Below are 19,911 nucleotides of genomic sequence, written 5' to 3' on the forward strand. Positions count from 1 at the left end.
TCTGCTTCGAGGGAGCCGCGTTTGGGAAAAACAGCTCCGAGAGAGAAGGACTCTGCATTCCAAACATTCCTGTGGTTTTCCTGTCCAAGGAAAAGAATGCAGTTACTTAGCAACACAGGCCAGTTTCAAGATAAGGGCTGTAAGTCACACAATGCCTCAGAGAGGCAAAAACAGTTCGTGATTAGACTAGGCCCTTAGAAACAAACTCTTGAAAACGACTCTGCAAGCAGCCAGTGTTATAGCTGCCAGGTGCACAGAGTGTAAACAAGCCAGCTATTGGATTTTAGAGGCTTGTGTTTGAGAGTCAATGCAAGGACTCAAAATGGATGTCAAGAAGGGGGGAGCCCTGCCTTCTACACCCCTTTTGACCAGTGACAATTACGCATCTTGGTCTGTTAAGATGAAGGCCTTGCTGCAGAATCAGAGACTGTTTGGGGTGATTGAGAACCCCATCCCTGCAGCACCAACGCGTGCTTGGGAGTCACAGGATGTGAAGGCCAGAACTGCTATAATTCTGTGCGTGTCAGACTCTGAGCTTATCCATATACAAGATTTACAGCACGCGAGAGATGTTTGGGACACGCTGAGAAGGACACATCAGAGAGATGCAGGTTCTTCAGCGTTACTGTATTTTGAGAAGCTGACCAACCTGAGGCTTGCGCCTGATGGAGATGTTCAAGCGCACCTGACGGAAATGAAATTTCTGCGTCAACAGATGGTGGAACGTAATTTCCGTCTGCAGGAGGAAGTGTTTTGCTTCATGGTCATCAACAGTCTGAATCGGACTTACAAAACGGTTGCCAGTCAGCTGGGGTCTCTCCCAGCAGCTGATCTAACGTCGGATAGGGTCTTTGCCGTGGTTCTTTGTGAACATGACAGACTTGCCGCCCTGGAAGTCAAGGACAGGGGGAGACAAGAACGGAGTTCTGACACCCCCACTGCTACAGCTACTGGAGAAAATGCCGTAGCTTTGAACGTTGTCCGATGCTACAATTGTGGACAGACTGGGCATCTTCAGCGGTACTGCAGGAAGCCACGTCAGAACAAGGGAGCCAAGGGAAGCTCCACGAAGTCTGAGGCGTCAGGCAGAAGTCATGCCAAGTCACAGACGAAGCCTGCAAAGGCTTTGATGTCGAAAGGAACCAAGCCAGAAGTGGAGAACGTTTTTATCATAGACACTGGGTGTACATTTCACATGACCCATCGTAGGGATTTGTTTTCGTCGTTTAAGAAGCAAAGCTTCGTTGTACAACAAGCCAACGGTCAAGAGCTGGAAGCCACCGGAATTGGGACTGTGTATCTTAAAAGTCAGAACTTGACTATAAACAATGTTTATTTGGTTCCAGAGTTGAAGTACAATCTGCTCAGCGTATCGCAGATTGCCAAGAAGGGACTAAAACTGTCCTATGATGATCAACACTGCGAGATCTACAAAGATGGAGAGTTGTATCTTTCTGCCAAAGAGAAAGATGGACTGTATTTGTTGACTTTTGATCAAAGTGATTACATGAAATGTGACTCTTGTGATTCTAACATGATTTCTTTTGCAGGTGTATCCAAGAAGAACGCCAAGCAGGTCACCTCGAGGGTCGACAAGGCATTTCAGCGGGTGTATGCTGATGTGATTGGTCCTCTAGCACCTTCTAGAGGCAATGCAAAGTATTATCTAATATGTGTTGATTCTTTCACAGGTTTTGTCTGGATTTATCTTTTGGAGAGACCGAAAGAAGCCTTAGAGAGGTTTAAAGAGTTTTGTGACAAGGTTAAAAATATGCATGATGCTGACATAGATTGTCTTTGCACAGATGAGAAGCCAATTTTTCTTTTACAGGATTTCCAGAGGTTCCTGAAGAAGAAAGGGATAAGACACAAAATTGCAGCTTCAAAAGAAGCTTGGAACAGATGTGTCTGTGTTAGGGTGAACAAAGAATTGCAAAAGGGAATGGAAGCGCAATTGCTTAGTTCACATCTGCCACATGAGTACTGGGCTGAATCGCTAACGTCGTATTGTTATACGTGGTTGAGAAAGTTTTCAAAAGAATTGGGAAGTTCTCCTTTTGAGAAACTGTTCCACAGAAATCCTTCTGTTGCCCATTTCAAGGTTTTTGGGTCTCATGTGAGAACAGAAGCTCCGGGTGGAGTTAAGAATGCCAGAGGCATTTTTGTGGGTTATGAAAAGGGTCTCTACAGAGTAATTTTGTCTGAATCTGATCAGGTGATTCTCACAAAATTTCTAGAGAGTGCTCCTGAACAGGAGAGAGTGATTGTTCACACATTTCCCACAGGTAATGATGATTCTGATGATGATGATGATGATGATGATATTGATTTTGTTGAGTTCAGTAGTACTGATGATGACAGCGATAGCTCAGACAGCTCAGTTGTCACAGTCATTGAGAGGAAATCTCACGTAATGACTAGACCTTCAGAGGAGGAAGACGAACCACTGTTTACAATTGGTACTAGTTCTCCAAAGAGTCCAAAGGCTAAACCAGAAAGCAAAGAAGAGCAGCACTTCTTACGTAGGTCTGAGAGAGCAACAAAGGGTGTACCACCCAAGAGGTATTCAAAGGAGTTTGCTAACCTAGCTGTTGCTATTGTAAACGACCAAGGTCAAATTGAAGCTGTGTCTGAGTCAGAGACAAAGGCACAACAGGGAGTTGTTAACCAAGGTAATGCAGATGCACTCATTCCTTGGAAGTCACACAACCAGAGAGGTACATTGGTAAAACCAGTGGCGGGTAGTTCCAAGGGTGGAACTGAAACAACAGGGGAGTGTTATAAGTATAACAACTGTTTGTTTTCTTCTCTGGATGACGCTTTGCTCGCAGCACGCATTGATACTTTGGGGGGAGTATGTTATTCTAAAGCAGCAATGCTGCAGCAAGCAAAGGCTCTAACAGCTCAGACAGCTGCTAGTGGCTGTAAAGCCAGACAGGATGTGTGTGACTGCTGCCATGGAAACAAAGGGGCAGTCCATCCTTATTGAGCACAGGATATGAGCTCAGTGTGTGTCATATGACCTGTACAGGATGTACATGGGTGGAGTTTGGAGTTTCTCTCTGTTTGTTGAAGAGAGCAGACATCTTTGACTGTTATGACTGCTATAGACAGGAATAAAGCATGTAGTTACATTTCTGTCTGTGTCTGATTCCCCTCCCTGGGGATATGCAGGGAGGAGGAGAAGGAGGAGTAGCAGTTGGTGTGTTTTTCTCACAGCCTGAGGAAAATCGCCGGAACGGACCTCGCCGGAGGGAGGTCAAAGGAATTCAGCCGGTGCCTGCAGATAGGCACATACCTCTGACCGAGCCTGAATTCTAACAGGCATATCTCAATAAAGGCCACAGAAAAAACATTTTACAGCAGGTTTTTATCCTTTTTCCCAACCCCCCCTTTCCCTCTCCCCCTTCACAGATGAGGTGAGTGACAACTGCCCCCCCCCCACTTCCCCACAACTTGGGCTCGAGCGGCGTCCCGGGGCCAGGGAGGGGGGGGTGCACTTCTGGCGTACAATATTAGGCCTGCTGGAGAATGCTTGCAATGTGTGTACTATCGGATTCAATGAATGGATGCAATATTCTCATTCTCTCTAGCATGGGCAGAATAGTGAGGTCAACCAAATAACAGAACCTTTGGGAAACTTTCCAGACTGGCCTCCAGTATCTAAAACCAAGGTCGAGAACCTTATTTCAGTTAAAAAATAATAAAGCACCCAGCATAGGCTATTTGCCCCCAGAAAAGTTGAAATCTAACATCGGCTGGTGGGCCTCCCTGCTGGCGGTAATATTCTCATTTATCGATTCATCCGGGTTATTTCCTGAAGTTTGGGCTGAAGGCTGAACCTTGTCCTGCCAGGGAATTCGTTTGCCCGCGTCCCCAGTGCCGAAGAGAGAGCAAAAAGCACCAGGAAAGTTTCTTCTTTGGAGAAAAGAGTTTATTGCAATCTGCGCAGAGTGACAACCAGCAGGATAGCTCCTGCAAACTGGCTGTGTCCCAAGACACTTCAGCAGACTTTCTTATACTTTTCTGAGCACTCTTCCCCCCTCCCATACCCTTTCCAGATTTGCCCAATCAGCTGGCAAATGTTCAACTTATTCCCTTATATGGCACATCTATATTGCTTGCTAAACACATTTTTAATGCTTGCTAAACATTCCTTATACGTGCCTTTCTGCTAGCTAAGCACTCCCCCCTCCCCTCTTGCTTGTACGTGTCTTTTCTCATTTTTGCATTAATAAGCATAAGGCAGGAAGAAGGGGGCCTCCTTGGCAGGCCTGATTAAATCTGCAAACAGCAGCTAAAATGTTTCTGCAAGCTAAGAAATGGACTTTTGACCTGCCAGACAAATTTAGCAAACAGTCACTGGCGGATGTGCTAACTGTCTGGCCAAAATTTGCAGAAGTAAGATTAGCACAGGATTAGCACAGGAATTTACTGCAGATAGTATTTGAGAGCAACCTTTCTTAGGTACAAAGTACAGAGCTTAGGTGCAGATTTCTTAGGTACGAGGTACAGAGAATATTGAGAGAAACCTTTCTCATCCCCTGCATATATATCTTGCATTTCTAAAACATTTCTAAAGCATTTCTAAAACCGGTAGCACAAAACAGGAAACAGCTCCCAGTCTGCAGAGCTGAAAACAGGAAGCAGCTTCTGGCCTACAGAGCTGACACATTTGCGGTTTCTGCTAGCTGCCTAACCACAACTGCAGCCCTTTAGCTTCTTTTAACCTTTCCTTCTCCCTTCACTCCCTCCTCTTCTTTTGAACAATCTATTATTTAGATTCGTTCTGGGGTATGGGTCTATATTCTCACATAAAAGCAATCACACGAGGTCCCATCATGCGAGACATCATCTTTTCCATCATATTCTGCAAGCATTGCATCAAGCAGGGAATACAAAAGCAGAGAAGCAAAAGGATCATAAGTGACCCTGCTATTAATACCATAATATTCCTGATCCAACCACCATCGGGCAGCCAAGAATATAACCAATTCCATGGATCACCTTCTGTAGTTTTTAGCGGGTTTTCAGCTATCATTGTTTCCATGTGGTCAATTGTGGCCGAAATGCTAACATTGTTATCTGGGATAAACATACAGCAATGAGAATGAACTAACACACAAACTCCTCTCTATGTTGAAGATGTTACCAATGGGAATTCCATGTAGCATCAAACCTGGCCGTTTAGCATAAGGTGGTATGTGCATACACAGCCAACAATTGGAGAGATTTAACATTGTGGTGAACTTGAACATATCCTTGATATAAATATTGTCTTTCCACATCTTATGATAATTTTCTCCTCGTGATATTTTACTCAATAATCTAGTCCCCATCTGACCATGTTCACCAGGTGCAGCACCTTCCTTGTCTCCTGCAACTAGGAGAACGAGGAACACTAGGAGGATCATCAAGGGGATAGAAGGATCGGGCCGTTGTCTCCCGCAGAGCCTATGACACTCATGCCAGCAGAAAAAGAGACACATCCATGTGGCAAGGGCAGTTGAAATAACTCCCATCCACCATCCCCAATCACTCCATGGTTCCTCCCAGCAATATTCAGGGGGTGTGCTCATTGTTGAAGAGCCCACTGATATTTGTGCTCGATTACCTGTTGAGCCTCAAGGATGAGAGCCCACCGATAAGCTGATGCTCCCACTATGTGGGTCAACTTTCCTACTAACCCTGTTGGGTGGATTGAACTCTCGTGCTGCCTTCCTACTGACCAGAGCATATGGAAGCTGAAATCCTGGGGTGGCAACTCTTACTGGCACTTGTTCAGCAATTTCAATGCACACCTGGTTAAGGCTCCCACCCCTGCAACACTTGCATTAAGATAGGTTCCGTCCCATCTAACGCCTGGATTAAGATTAGAACCTGGTCCATCAGATGAGGTTGGTACAATGCTCTACCCCCCGAATGACAGTTGGTTACTCCCCCCAACAGCAAGAGCAGTCCAGAACTTGATAGAATTCGACCGTCTCTGCAACTTCCCGTAGGAGCACTGCCCACGCGTGCTGGACAGTGGTGTGGGAGAAGAGCCACAACGGGGAAGTGGGATGTTTCAATATGGTAACCTCATCAAACCCCTGTTTCCAATAGCCAATGAGCACGCCATCTCTTACCACTGGCAAGACGAACCAGTCATAGCAGAGGCCAGCAGGCCAGTAAGGGCGGTATGGCTCAGTGGGGTCAGGGCTGTGGGGCATAGAGCAGATAACAGAAAAAAAAGGAAAAGTCCTTATGAAAGTATTAAATGTCCTGGTGGACTTCCTGGATCAGTCCCAGCACGGGTTTTCACATTGGGGATGCTGCCCGCGGGCGCCCCTCCCATCCAATTCTTCAGCTGTGCGTAGAGATATCAGCTTCCGGTGTGATATCAGCAGAGCGGTCGTCAGCGGAGGGTCTGGAGATGGTCAGCCGAAGGGGTTAATCGGGATTTAGTTGCACAGTCCAATCTGTAGTGGTCACTCTGGTGTGGTGGACCCAAGGGGTGATGCCGGCGACTTTCACGGCGGTGGGTGTGGAGAGCAGGACGGTATAAGGTCCCTTCCAGCACGATTGTAGCGGCGTCCGTGCCCAATCTTTTACCCACACTTCATCACCTGGCTCGAACTGATTCAGCCAACACACAGGGGTTGCGAGCCTGGGTCCACCTGTGGAAACAGGAGAGAACTTGGGAGAGTGACTGCACATAGTTATTCAATTGCATATCTTGGCTAGCATATGGAGTTAACATTCTAACATATGGGACTGGTCTCCCAAACACCTTAATGGGAGACTTTGGACCCTGAGTAATGCCAGGGGTAACATTGTCACCCAATTAGACCCAGTTTCCTGTGTCAGCTTGGAACGCTGATTCTGGGGTCTGTATGCTGTATGCAACTTTCAATTGATTTGTAGTGCCTTAGCCAATTCCTGCAACATTAAATGAACAAAGGCTGGTTCATTGTCACCAGGTTTAGGGCTCTGGTGAGCGCAGTTGATTCTGCCAGCTGGGCCGATGTTCCAGGTGGGAGTGGCTTTGCCTTGATCACCTGGTCTTCCAGGGCTACCACTGCATAACCTGCCTTCCGATGTCCAGCCTCAATGAAGCTGCTTCCATCCATAAACCATGATGGCCACTGGGGGTCTGCTTCATCTTTAAGGTCAGGCCTGCTAGAGTACACCTCATCCATTACTTCAATGCAGTCATGCGTGGGCTCCTCACCTTCTCCTACCGGTAATGGGGTAGCTGGGTTGGGGGCTGTGGTGACTTGGAATTTCAAACGCGGATGTAGTAGTAGCTCCTGACATTTCCTCTTTTAGCCTGGGAGAGGAAATAGGTGCCTTTTGGCAGATGGCACGCTGATTCTTTCCTAAGCGGCCTCGCCCTCCTCCCCGGGCGGTTTCTCCCAACGGTGGACCTCCCGTCCTCAGGGCCATCACTTCTCCTTTTTCTTCTGGGCCTCTTCCTCCCTCTGATTATAAGTGGTTTGGGCTATTTCTAACATCCATTTCAGGGTGTGGCCCATAAAAATGTTCCTGCGGATATCGGGCGCTGCCTGGGCTACAAAGGCAGTTTTTATGATAGGGACATTGGCAGCCTTATCTGGGTCCACAGGGGTATACCGGCGGTAGGCTTCCTTCAGCCTCTTTAAGTAGGCTCCAAGGGCCTCCTCTGTCCCTTGCACTATTTTTCTGGCCTTCACAAAATTGGTGGGTTTTCTGGCTGCCCTTCTCATGCCATTTAAGACATTCTGGCGATAAATGGTGAGGGTATTTTGCCCTTCAGTGGTCTGATTTGCTGGGTTTTCCTCAAACGAAGGGTTTTGGTTCCTCTAATTACAAACTTCTGCACTAGAGAAGGGGGCATGTTGAACTGTATAAGTTCCATTGGGCACCACCCCATCAGGTCCCGCGGGGGCCGGAGGGTCATACACTCTGTGGAGAGGCATCACTCTGGCCGCGCCCTTTTCCTGTGCTTCATGTGCCCTATGGAGGGTCACTCTCTTCACTGCCTTCCCCACTCTTTCTGCCACTTTCTTCTCTGTTCCCCTATATATCCTGCTGTTTTTAACCAAATGGGGACTGACGTCCACTTCTCCTGCATAAGGTTCCACATACTTTCTTGAACGTTCTGCCTGTTCCTCTGTTCATATCTTTCCATCGCTTGTCAACTTAACCAATCTTCCTACAAATGCCTCATCCTCATCATCCTCTTCTCTTTCTTCCTTTCCTTCATCTTTGCCCAGGTCTAACAATGCATTGTCCACGGGATTGGGGCTGGGGCATCTGCTCCCTGTGGCGGGGTTGGTGCCGGGGCATAAGGTGGTGGGGCATCAAAACTTTATCTTCTTCCCCCTCTGAATCCTGGAGGACTGGGGGTTGTCCTCCTGTCTTCCTGACTGAGCAGATTCAGCTGCCTGAGGCTTCTTGGCAGCATGACTTCAGCCGGGGGGGGGGGGTTCTTTTCCACATCTTTACATTGGTTTTCCAAGTAGAAATATAAGGGATCTGATCTGGGTGGACATTCAATATGTTCTGATATAATGGGCTGATTAGCTGCAAATCAAAGCTCCCTTCCGAAGGCCAATTAACTTCACATAATGTCTTCATTCTCTGCTTTCTTAATTTAATTCCCCAATCGTCATTTTTTGTGGCTGCTTTCCAGTTGTTTAAGAAGCATTCCAGGGGACTACATTGGCTTGCCCCAGACCCCCCCTTTTTTTTTCAGATACTCCGCTCCTAACCGGGTTATAAATTCTTTCACACTACACACACTTCAGGTTGTGACTTGATCGAGCTCTCGCTGCCAAGAAATGCACAACCCTGCACTCGCTCGGCCAAGGGGCACTAATACCCCGGCCCACACTCGACAATTCAATCACCGGAGTATCTGACATGCAACATACTACATACAAATCACATCAATATAATTTCCCCTCCTTCTTCTGTTCCAAATTTTTGCTGGTGGCACTCTCCTGCACAACCAGTCCCCTTATTCCTGGTGGCTGGCACTGCACAACCAATCCCCTTATTCCTGGTGGCTGGCACTGTACTGCACAACCAATCCCCTTATTCCTGGCTGGCACTCTACTGCCTGTGACACCCTGCCACAACCAGGGGAGGTTGATCAAGCCTCCTGCCCTTTTCCGTCGGGCTGCCCTTCCCGTCGGGCTTACCTTTTTCCGCTGCGGACCCCTCCTGGCCAGTTCTCTTTTCTCCCTCGACCTGTGTCTCCACTCCGGAGCGGTGTGGCCGGTTCCCCCCACGAATTGGCAGGGTGCGCACTGGAGCCTGCAAGCGCCGATCCGAGCTGTTCACCGAGGTCGAGCCTGGCCCTCCCCGGCCCTCTGGGGTGGGGCAGAATTCCCGGCCAATGCACCAAGATGAAGGCTGAACCTTGTCCTGCCAGGGAATTCGTTTGCCCGCGTCCCCAGTGCCGAAGAGAGAGCAAAAAGCACCAGGAAAGTTTCTTCTTTGGAGAAAAGAGTTTATTGCAATCTGCGCAGAGTGACAACCAGCAGGATAGCTCCTGCAAACTGGCTGTGTCCCAAGACACTTCAGCAGACTTTCTTATACTTTTCTGAGCACTCTTCCCCCCTCCCATACCCTTTCCAGATTTGCCCAATCAGCTGGCAAATGTTCAACTTATTCCCTTATATGGCACATCTATATTGCTTGCTAAACACATTTTTAATGCTTGCTAAACATTCCTTATACGTGCCTTTCTGCTAGCTAAGCACTCCCCCCTCCCCTCTTGCTTGTACGTGTCTTTTCTCATTTTTGCATTAATAAGCATAAGGCAGGAAGAAGGGGGCCTCCTTGGCAGGCCTGATTAAATCTGCAAACAGCAGCTAAAATGTTTCTGCAAGCTAAGAAATGGACTTTTGACCTGCCAGACAAATTTAGCAAACAGTCACTGGCGGATGTGCTAACTGTCTGGCCAAAATTTGCAGAAGTAAGATTAGCACAGGATTAGCACAGGAATTTACTGCAGATAGTATTTGAGAGCAACCTTTCTTAGGTACAAAGTACAGAGCTTAGGTGCAGATTTCTTAGGTACGAGGTACAGAGAATATTGAGAGAAACCTTTCTCATCCCCTGCATATATATCTTGCATTTCTAAAACATTTCTAAAGCATTTCTAAAACCGGTAGCACAAAACAGGAAACAGCTCCCAGTCTGCAGAGCTGAAAACAGGAAGCAGCTTCTGGCCTACAGAGCTGACACATTTGCGGTTTCTGCTAGCTGCCTAACCACAACTGCAGCCCTTTAGCTTCTTTTAACCTTTCCTTCTCCCTTCAGGGCCACTGCTGTAGTCATCCCTTTATTCAAAAAGGGCCTTCCATCCGATCCGGCTAGTTATAGACCAATTAGTTTTCTGTCTCTGATTAGCAAATTATATGCAAAGCATCTTTACAATAAGCTAGTTGACTGGATAACTGATGGAGCTATTCTTGCCAAAGAGCAAGCAGGAATTAGATAAGGCAGATCCACCACAGACCTAGCCCATTTTATAGATAAGTATGTTAAGAAACCAGGTGGTGTGCCTCTGCATTAGTACTAACAGGAACAGCAGCCAGATAGCAACCAGAAAGATTTTTGAATAAAGTCCCCACCACGTGGAAGTGGACTAGGCCAAACAAGTGGCTGAAGATGGATTAAAGGAAAGAGAAATAAACTGCTACAATTTATTGAAAACTATAACATAACTGGGTCATTGAACATATTTACAGTTCTATAATTAATCTTCACAGTTTTCCACTTAATTTTTCCAAACCTGTCTCCCACCCTCCCTTTCTTTCCCCTCTATTTGCTCCTGTATTCTTCTTTCCCAACCCCCTTGGCCTCTCTCCCCTAAAGGCAAATATCTCTTGAATATCCAAGAGCAACAACTTCTCAAGGTGGGGATAGTACACTTTTATATCGTGTAAGTGGTCAGTAAGTTGTGAGTTTGCCTGCTTAGCGGAATTTAGAGGAGAAATAGAAGAGATTGTAAGAGTTTCAATCTGGTTTAAAGGCAGGCTAGTAAATCATTTGTTGAAATAATTAAGATCATATAAGACTGTGCGCCCTCTAGGGGAGAGCCTCAAGAAGTTAAGTTAAACTTTGTTGATACTTAAAGAAAGGGGGAGATGGCGGGTAGGGATGGGAAGAAGGGAGCGGGAACACCACTAGAGAGGAGAACTTCACGACAGGAAGAAATTAAAGATTTAGATGCACTATGGATGAAAATAAAAGAAGAACTTAAACAGAATGAAATTCACATAGAGAAAAAATTAGGAGAGATGCAGGAATTGATTGATAAAAAAATAGAGGGGGTGGTAGGAGAACTGTCAAACAAGATAAAAGAATTAACAACCCGAACAAAATCCTTAGAGGAATCAAATAAAAAAGTACAAAAAGAAATGAGAGACCAGAGAAAGGAAGTGGAGAAAACAAAGGAGAATTTTGGAGAATTAAGCAAGACCCAGGATCAAGTCCTGGATAACCTAGCATTGATGGAAATGAAACAAAAACAGTTAAACCTAAAATTTAGGGGAGTGGGGGAAGAAATAAACGAAGATATTAAAGGAAAAATGATCAAAGAACTGGCGAAGTGGCTAACCATGAAAGAAGAAGAAGTAGCTCAAGCAATAGAAAATGCCTTCAGAATAAAGATAAGACCCAAACAAAACAAACTGAAAAAGGTCCCAGGAGACTGCTTGGTGATTTTTAAATCAACAGAGATGAGAAACATAATTTTGAGAGAGAACTACAAGAAAAAATTAGTAATCGATGGAAGACCAATCATCATCTTCAAAGAAATACCGATTAGGCTTCTGCGCAAGAGAGAAGGTTACAAACAATTAGCTAACATTCTAAGAAAAAATGGAATATATTATAGATGGGAATTCCCAGAAGGGATTTCCTTTTTTTATAAAGAAAAAAGATTCAAGATTGCAGAAAGTCAGGAAGTCAGTAAATTTCTACGTAGATATGAGAAAGACCTTGGGAAGATGGAGGACAGAGGCGGGGGGAGGGGTGGAGAGAGGGAGGAGATAGGTGATGCAGGATCAGGTGGAGGGGAGACTGGGAGGGGATTGGAAGGAGAGGATGAAGGGGAGGGGGAGGGGGTGAGACAGGGGATGAAGAAGGGGGTGAAGAAGAGGAAGAAACAGAAAGCGAAACCACTCGAATTTAATTCGGCAAAACCCAAATAGGAAAATCACTGACTTTAGTACTAGATAAGAGTAATAATGAATCTTAAAATTTTAACATGGAATGTAAACGGTTTGAATGACAAAACTAAAAGGAATAAAATTGCAAATGCTATGAAAAAGAAAAGATTGGATGTAATCTGTATGCAAGAGACTCATGTAGCCAAAAAGCACAAACATGTCTTGTCAAACAAGAACCTAGGAACAGAATTTATAAGCTCTTCGTCAGAGAAAAAAAAAGGAGTAGTAACATATGTTAATGAAAGATGGGAACCTAAACTGATCTATAAAGATGAAGAAGGAAGGATTTTGGGAGTACAAATTAGCTTCCAGGGGGAAAAAATCAATATAGTAAATATATATGCCCCAAACTCAAATAGACTAGAATTTTTTAAGAAACTGGAACAAGTCTTAATAAAATTAGAAAATAATAGGATGATTTTATTGGGTGACTTTAATGCAGTATCTACACCAGAGATGGATAGACAAACAGAAAGGAAAAAACGAAACCAAGGAAAACTTCCAAAATCATTCCAAGACTTGGAAGAGAATATGGATCTTATAGACATTTGGAGACATAAGCAACCAACAGAAAAGCAGTTTACTTTTTTTTCAGAGGTACATAAAAGTTGGGGTAGAATAGATCAAATATGGACCTCGAGGGAACTCACATTAAGAGCTACTAAATGTGAAATTCAACCGAGAACCCTCTCCGATCACAATCCAATAACACTGGAAATAAAAGGTCCAACACAAGGAGGTTTCAGGTGGAGGTTAAACGAATATTTATTAGACAATGATGAAGTTATTGGAAAAGCCAAAGCCACCCTAAAAGAATATTTTGATTTCAATCTTAATGTGGGAATAAATTCAGAAGTAGTATGGGATGCCAGTAAGGCGGTTCTAAGAGGTTTCTTCATCCAACAAAATAGTTACAAGAAGAAAATAAGACAGCAAAAGGAAGAAATTCTCAAACAGCTCAGAGAATCAGAGAAAAAATTAACAGACAACCCGAAAGATGAACAAAGTATACAAACAATAAAAATATTACAAACACAATATTCGATGCTAATGAACCAAGAAATTGAATGGAAAGTCAAGTTAATGAGGCAGAGATATTTTGAATCGGCAAACAAAACTGGGAAATTACTAGCCTGGCAACTGAGGAAAAGACAAAAACAGAATGTGATAAATAAAATAAAAGTAGGGGAAGAATTGATAGAAGACCCAAAGAAGATACAGGAAATTTTTCTTAAATTTTATGAGAAGTTATATAAAAAAGGAGAAGAAGACTTAACCCAGATAGAAGAGTACCTCAAAAACTGTGAAGGAAAGACTGTAACAGAAGAAGAGAGATCTCAACTAAACAGACCCATAAGAATAGAAGAGATTCAGGTGGCGATTAAAAAAATGAAGTTAGGGAAAGCTCCGGGACCGGATGGTTTATCGGCAAAATACTATAAAGTTTTGGAAAGTCAATTGACACCAGCGCTTTGTAAGACATTGAATAATATCCTGAAAGGAGGAAAAATACCTGAGTCTTGGAGGGAGGCATTTATAACGTTAATTCCAAAACCGGACACAGATAAATTGAACATTAAAAATTACAGGCCAATATCTCTATTAAATAATGACTATAAAATATATGCAGACATCATGGCAAGTAGACTGAAAAAGTGTTTAGCAAATTTAATCCATAAAGACCAGGCGGGTTTCCTCCCGAACAGGTTTTTGAAAGACAATGTAAGACACGTTATAAACATAATTGAATATTTGGAGATCAACAACGAGATACCGGCGGCACTGATTTTCATAGACGCCGAAAAGGCGTTCGATAATGTCTCTTGGGCGTTTTTAATAAAATCTATGGAAAAGGCTGGGATAGAGGGAGAATTTCTAAAAGGAATACAGGCAATATATTCAACACAATTGGCAAAATTGGTAATAAATAATAATCTTACAAATACATTTAAAATAGAGAAGGGAACAAGGCAGGGGTGCCCTCTCTCCCCGCTCTTATTCATCATGGTGCTTGAAGTTCTGGCGAACAAATTAAGATCGATACCAGAAATACAAGGAATTAAAATAGGACTGAAGGAATACAAGTTAAAAGCCTATGCGGACGATCTGATGTTATCCCTGGAAGAGCCGCAAAGAAGCATTGGTAAAGCGCTGGAGTCTTTAGAAGAATACGGTAAATCATCAGGCTTTATATTGAATAAACTAAAGATAAAGATGCTAATAAAGAATTTAGGAAAGGTGGAAAAAGAAAAATTAGAGAGAAAATATGGTATATTGGTAGCAAAAAAAATAAAATATTTAGGAATATGGCTTACATCAAAAAATATAAATTTAATTGAAGACAATTATTCGACAACATGGAAAGAAATCAAAAAAGATATGGATGTCTGGAATAGAGTCAATCTTTCATGGATGGGTAGGATGGAGGCAATAAAGATGAATGTCCTTCCAAAAATGCTGTTTTTATTCCAAAACATCCCTGTAATTAGGGGGTCTAAATTATTCAAAGACTGGCAGAAAACCCTTTCAAGATTCATATGGCAGGGAAGGAGGCCAAGGATCAGATTTAAATTACTCACGGATCGAAAGGAGAGAGGAGGGCTCGCAGTCCCTAACCTAAAATTATATTATGAAGCCGCCTGCCTATGTTGGGTTAAGGATTGGATAACATTGGAAGATTCTGACCTATTGGACTTGGAAGGGGCAGACAATAGGTTTGGCTGGCATGCCTACCTATGGTCAAATAAGGAGAAAGCCCACAAGGGGTTCTCAAATCATATTATCAGGGGTCCATTATATGAAGCCTGGGAAAAAAACAAAAAGCTGTTGGAATGGAGAACACCTTGGTGGCTGTCCCCAACAAACATCCTAATAATTAAAAAAATTAACATGGAGGAGCCAAAACTAACATATGAAGATTTATTGATAAGATCGGAAGACAGTTGGAAACTAAGACCATATGAGGAGCTGAAGGGGAAGTTGACAAGCTGGCTACAGTATCATCAAATCAACGCAATATGGACAGAAGATAAAAAAATTGGAATGAATGACAAGAAATTGAAATTTCAGACAGAAATAATAGAAAGTAAATCTAAGTTATTATCCAAAATGTATAATATATTATTAGATTGGGATACAAAAGACGAAGAAATTAAGGAAGTTATGGTGAAATGGGCGATAGACCTGGGGCACAACATAGAATATGAAAAATGGTCAAAGCTGTGGAATGAGGGAATAAAATTTACGGCGAGTGTTGCAATCAGAGAAAACTTAGAGAAGATGATATACAGATGGTATATAACACCAGAGAAACTAAACAGGATGTACAAGACTGGTAATAAGGCCTGCTGGAAATGCAAAATAAAAGAAGGTAATTTTATACACATGTGGTGGACATGTGGGGAAATAAAAAATTTTTGGGACATGATATATAATGAGTTAAAAAAAATATTTAGATACACGTTCCCTAAAAAGCCAGAGGCCTTTTTATTAGGTATGATTGGGGAGGAAATTAGGAAAGAAGATAAAACTTTATTCCAATATTCAACAGCAGCGGCCAGAATGTTAATCGCTCAAAATTGGAAAAGTACGCATATACCAACCGTAAGGGAGTGGCAAACAAAACTATATGATTTTGTCGAATTGGCAAAAATGACGCAGAGAATCAGAGAACAAAAGAATACAAAGTTGAATAACGATTGGTCTAAATTCATGGCATATATAGAAACTAACTTTAAAAACCTACCAACTATAGCAGGTCTAATATAAAACTTCCGATGTACAAACTAATAATCAATATCAGCGGTAAAAGTGATATTTTAAAAAATTAGAAATCCGAAATCAATAGGGAGGGAAGTCAGATAGTGCGTGATTTGTATTGGTTTAATGTTTATTTTTTATTATTTTTTTTATTATTTTTTCTCTTTTTTGACCTGTCCCCTTTTTTTCTTTTTGTGATGGTGCCCTTTTATCTTTTATTTAATGTTTTGTGTTTTACTTTTTTTGTGAGTATGTGAAGAATGAAACTTAATAAAGAGAATTAAAAAAAAAAAGAAAGAAACCAGGTGGTGTGCTATATGTAGCTTTCATTGGTCTGAAAGCTGCATTTGATTCAGTCTCTCGAGAAAGACAGTGGGATAAGTTGAACTCTTCAAGTATAGATAAAAGAATATTGTTATTGATTAAATGTTTATATAAAAACTGCTGAAAGTGCATTGCTCTACAAATGGGCAGCTCACAGGATCTGCACTGTAGCCTTTCTAGGCCTTTTTAACCATGGGTAGGAAAGCGTTGCACCCGGGCAGGGACGAAAAGAGTCAAACGACACCAAGGGGTTAAATCCAGAGAAAGAGCTTTATTCTGCCATTCCTGGGGGGGGGGGCAGAGGACCTGTGTGATGGATTCACAAAAACAGGCCGCAGAAAAAACATTTTACAGCAGGTTTTTATCCTTTTTCCCAACCCCCCCTTTCCCCTCTCCCCCTTCACAGAATTGCATAGAAAATGTTTCTCTCTTGTTCCCTGGCTCTGCTCCTGGAAGAGTTTGCAACAATCTAAAGGTGCTTGGACAAGGTCAGCTAGCCTGAGAAGCAAAAGACATGGTGCTCTACCGTTGTTACATAGAAAGATGCTGAGCTAAAAGCTTTTAGCCTTGGGGGGGGGGGGACTTTGAGAAGTGCAGTTTGAAAAAGTTTGGGTTTTTTTTCATCTCTCTCTTTGTAACCTTTAAAATCTTAATAAAAATTTATTGGCATGGTCGGCCAATTGGTGCTAAAGAAGGATAGAACATTTTTTATGTATGCAACAACAGCAGCAAGAATACTCATCGCGAAGTATTGGAAGACACAAGATTTACCCATCCGGGAAGAATGGCAGATGAAGGTGATGGACTATATGGAACTGGCGGAAATGACTGGCAGAATCCGAGACCAGGGAGAAGAGTTGGTGGAAGAAGATTGGAAGAAATTTAAAGTTTATCTACAGAAACATTGTAAAATTAAGGAATGTTAGAAGGATGTTGGAATGTAATAATGTGGTTTAAGCAGAAATGATATAAAGGATTAAGTAAAAATGAATTGTTAATTGGTGAAAGAAGAGAATGTAAAATTACAGAATATTAAGATAAATTATTAGGATAAAAACAAAGCTGGAAAGGATTTGCTGAAATATCTAACTGAATTAGAATACAAAAAAGGGAGGTGTGAGGAGGTCAAGGAAGTAAGCAAAGGAAAGCAAGTTGTGTAAAGGTTGGATTTGCTTTTTTTTCTTTTTTCTTTTTGTTTTTTGGCTTTGTGTGATGATGTTTGTCTTTATGTATTGTTCTGTTTTCTTATTTTTCTTTGTTTAAAGTGATATTTTTTTTGTTTTTTTTATCTCTCCCTTTGTAACCTTTAAAATCTTAATAAAAATCTATTAAAAAAGAGAGACAAGTGCAGTTTGAAAAGTGCTTGAGGCTTTGAGGCCTGGCTTGGGGGGGGGGGATTCACAAACCTAACTAACTGTTCCCCTTCAGTACCAGCCCCAAAGGGAGTTAAGCAAGGTTATATCCTAGCTCCCACACTGTTTAATTTATGTATAAATGATATTGTCCAGAGTTTAACATCCCCAGAGTATCATGCCTCGAAATTGGCCACAAAAGCCATCTCTGTATTACTATCGAATGGATTTCCCCTGAAATTGATTTTTGAATTCTGAATTTATTGTTATTCACGTTTTATACTGTATTTTATGCTGGGTTTTGTTGCATCAATTGTTTTAAATTTGTTGTTAGCAGCCCTGAGCCCGGTTTTCTGAACTGGGAAGGGTGGAGTAGAAATAAAAAATATTATTATTTATTATTATACACAGATGGTGTGGTAACTCTATCCCAAACAAAAGTAGGCCTAAAAAGATGGGTGAGGGCATTCTCAGGATACTGCCAAAGAGAACAGCTGGCTGTAAATTGCAAGAAAACTGAAGTTTCAAGAAATGATAGTCAGTCATGTTGAAGCTGATTGGTCTGGGACGGAATGCAACAAGACTCTGATTGGCCAGCAAAGAAAAGGGAGTTGACTGACAGCTGGCAGAAACAGTGACAGTTGGGAATGTCAGTTGGTGAGGGAAGGTGTGAGGAAAGAGCGCTGAGAGGAAGCTGAGGGCTGGATATGAAGCTGCCATTAGGGCCAGGAAAAGGGAGCTGGCAGCTGTGCCAGGCCGAGGCTGCCCTGCTTTAAAAAAAAAAAAAAAGCCTTAACTTAAAGATTTCAAAAAAGCAGGTTTTTCAGAGATTGGCTAAGCTGGCCAAGCAGCCAGAAGTACAACTGGATGAGCTTTGGGGGGCGGTCAGAGGCAGGAGACCAGCTTGGCCTAGCGGCTGTGGGTGCCGGGGCCGTGGTCGCCATGAAATGTGCATGGCCCTGGCACCGAAAATTGTGGGTGCCCAGCCACTTCATGGGGAATTTTGTGGGTACTCATGCACCTTGGGAGTTAGCACCTACGGCCAGAGGTAGATTGTCCCCAGTAGCTAAACCAGGTTGTTAGCATATATGGCCAAGGTGAAGGTTTAGGGTCTTTGGCCTGAGGTAAATTTGCTTTTTAGAGGCTGCTGTCAGCAACTGCCATCGACTCGAAGTCCACAAAAACTGTCACTGAGCACATCAAAAGCCACCAAGTCAGTATCAATGTCCTCTCGATGGCATTAATGTGCCTTTAATAAACAGACTTAGTTATGGGTTCGTTGTCTCCAGCGTTAGCTGGGTATACTGGATTTGGCCACCGTGAGAACAGGATGCTGGCCTGATCCAGCAGGGTTTCTTAAAAGGTGGGACCGAAGGAAACCTTTTTGTGGTGATAGTTGAGGGAACAGTTTTCCACACAGAAGAAGAAGAGTTGTTTGGATTTGATATCCCGCTTTATCACTACCCTAAGGAGTCTCAAAGCGGCTAACATTCTCCTTTCCCTTCCTCTCCCACAACAAACACTCAGTGAGGTGAGTGAGGTGAGAAACCTAAGAGAAGTGTGACTGGCCCAAGGTCACCCAGCAGCTGCATGTGGAGGAGCGGAGATGCGAACCCGAGTCACCAGAGTACGAGTCCACCGCTCTTAACCACTAATAATAATAATAATAATAATAATAATAATAATAATTTTTTATTTATACCCCGCCCTCCCCAGCCAAGGCCGGGCTCAGAGCGGCTTACAAAGAATAATAAAAACAAGAAGAATGATTACAACTTAAAAACAAAAATAAAATACAGCATTAAAATAATGGAACATTAAAATATTAAAATGTAGCCTCATCGCAGGAGGAGAAGGAAAAGAAAAGAAAAGAGAGAGAGAGAGGGAATCAAATTGGCTCCAAGCCAAAGGCCAGGCGGAACAACTCTGTCTTACAGGCCCTGCGGAAAGAAATCAGATCCTGCAGGGCCCTGGTCTCATGAGGCAGAGCGTTCCACCAGGCCGGAGCCAGAGTTGAAAAGGCCCTGGCTCTGGTTGAAGCCAATCTAACTTCCTTAGGGCCCGGGACCACTAGGGTGTTGCTATTTATGGACCTTGAGGCTCTCCGTGGGGCATACCGGGAGAGGCAGTCCCGTAGGTACGAGGGTCCTAGGCCGTGAAGGGCTTTAAAGGTCAAAAGCAGCACCTTAAATCTGACCCTGTACTCCACCGGGAGCCAGTGCAGCTTGAAAAGCACTGGGTGAATATGCTCCCATGGCAGAGACCCC

General features: G+C 43.2%; 1 long non-coding RNA gene across 1 annotated transcript; it reads left to right on the top strand.

The window, feature by feature from the left end:
* The first annotated feature begins 10,492 nt into the window (after positions 1-10,492).
* On the top strand, positions 10,493-16,861 carry LOC309334762. The gene is made up of 2 exons (XR_014153256.1): positions 10,493-10,529; positions 16,274-16,861. It is a non-coding gene; the product is annotated as an uncharacterized lncRNA (long non-coding RNA).
* The last annotated feature ends 3,050 nt before the right edge of the window (positions 16,862-19,911 follow it).

The sequence above is a fragment of the Podarcis erhardii genome (genome assembly GCF_964252035.2).
Source record: "Podarcis erhardii genome assembly, chromosome: 2".
Lineage (NCBI taxonomy): Eukaryota > Metazoa > Chordata > Lepidosauria > Squamata > Lacertidae > Podarcis > Podarcis erhardii.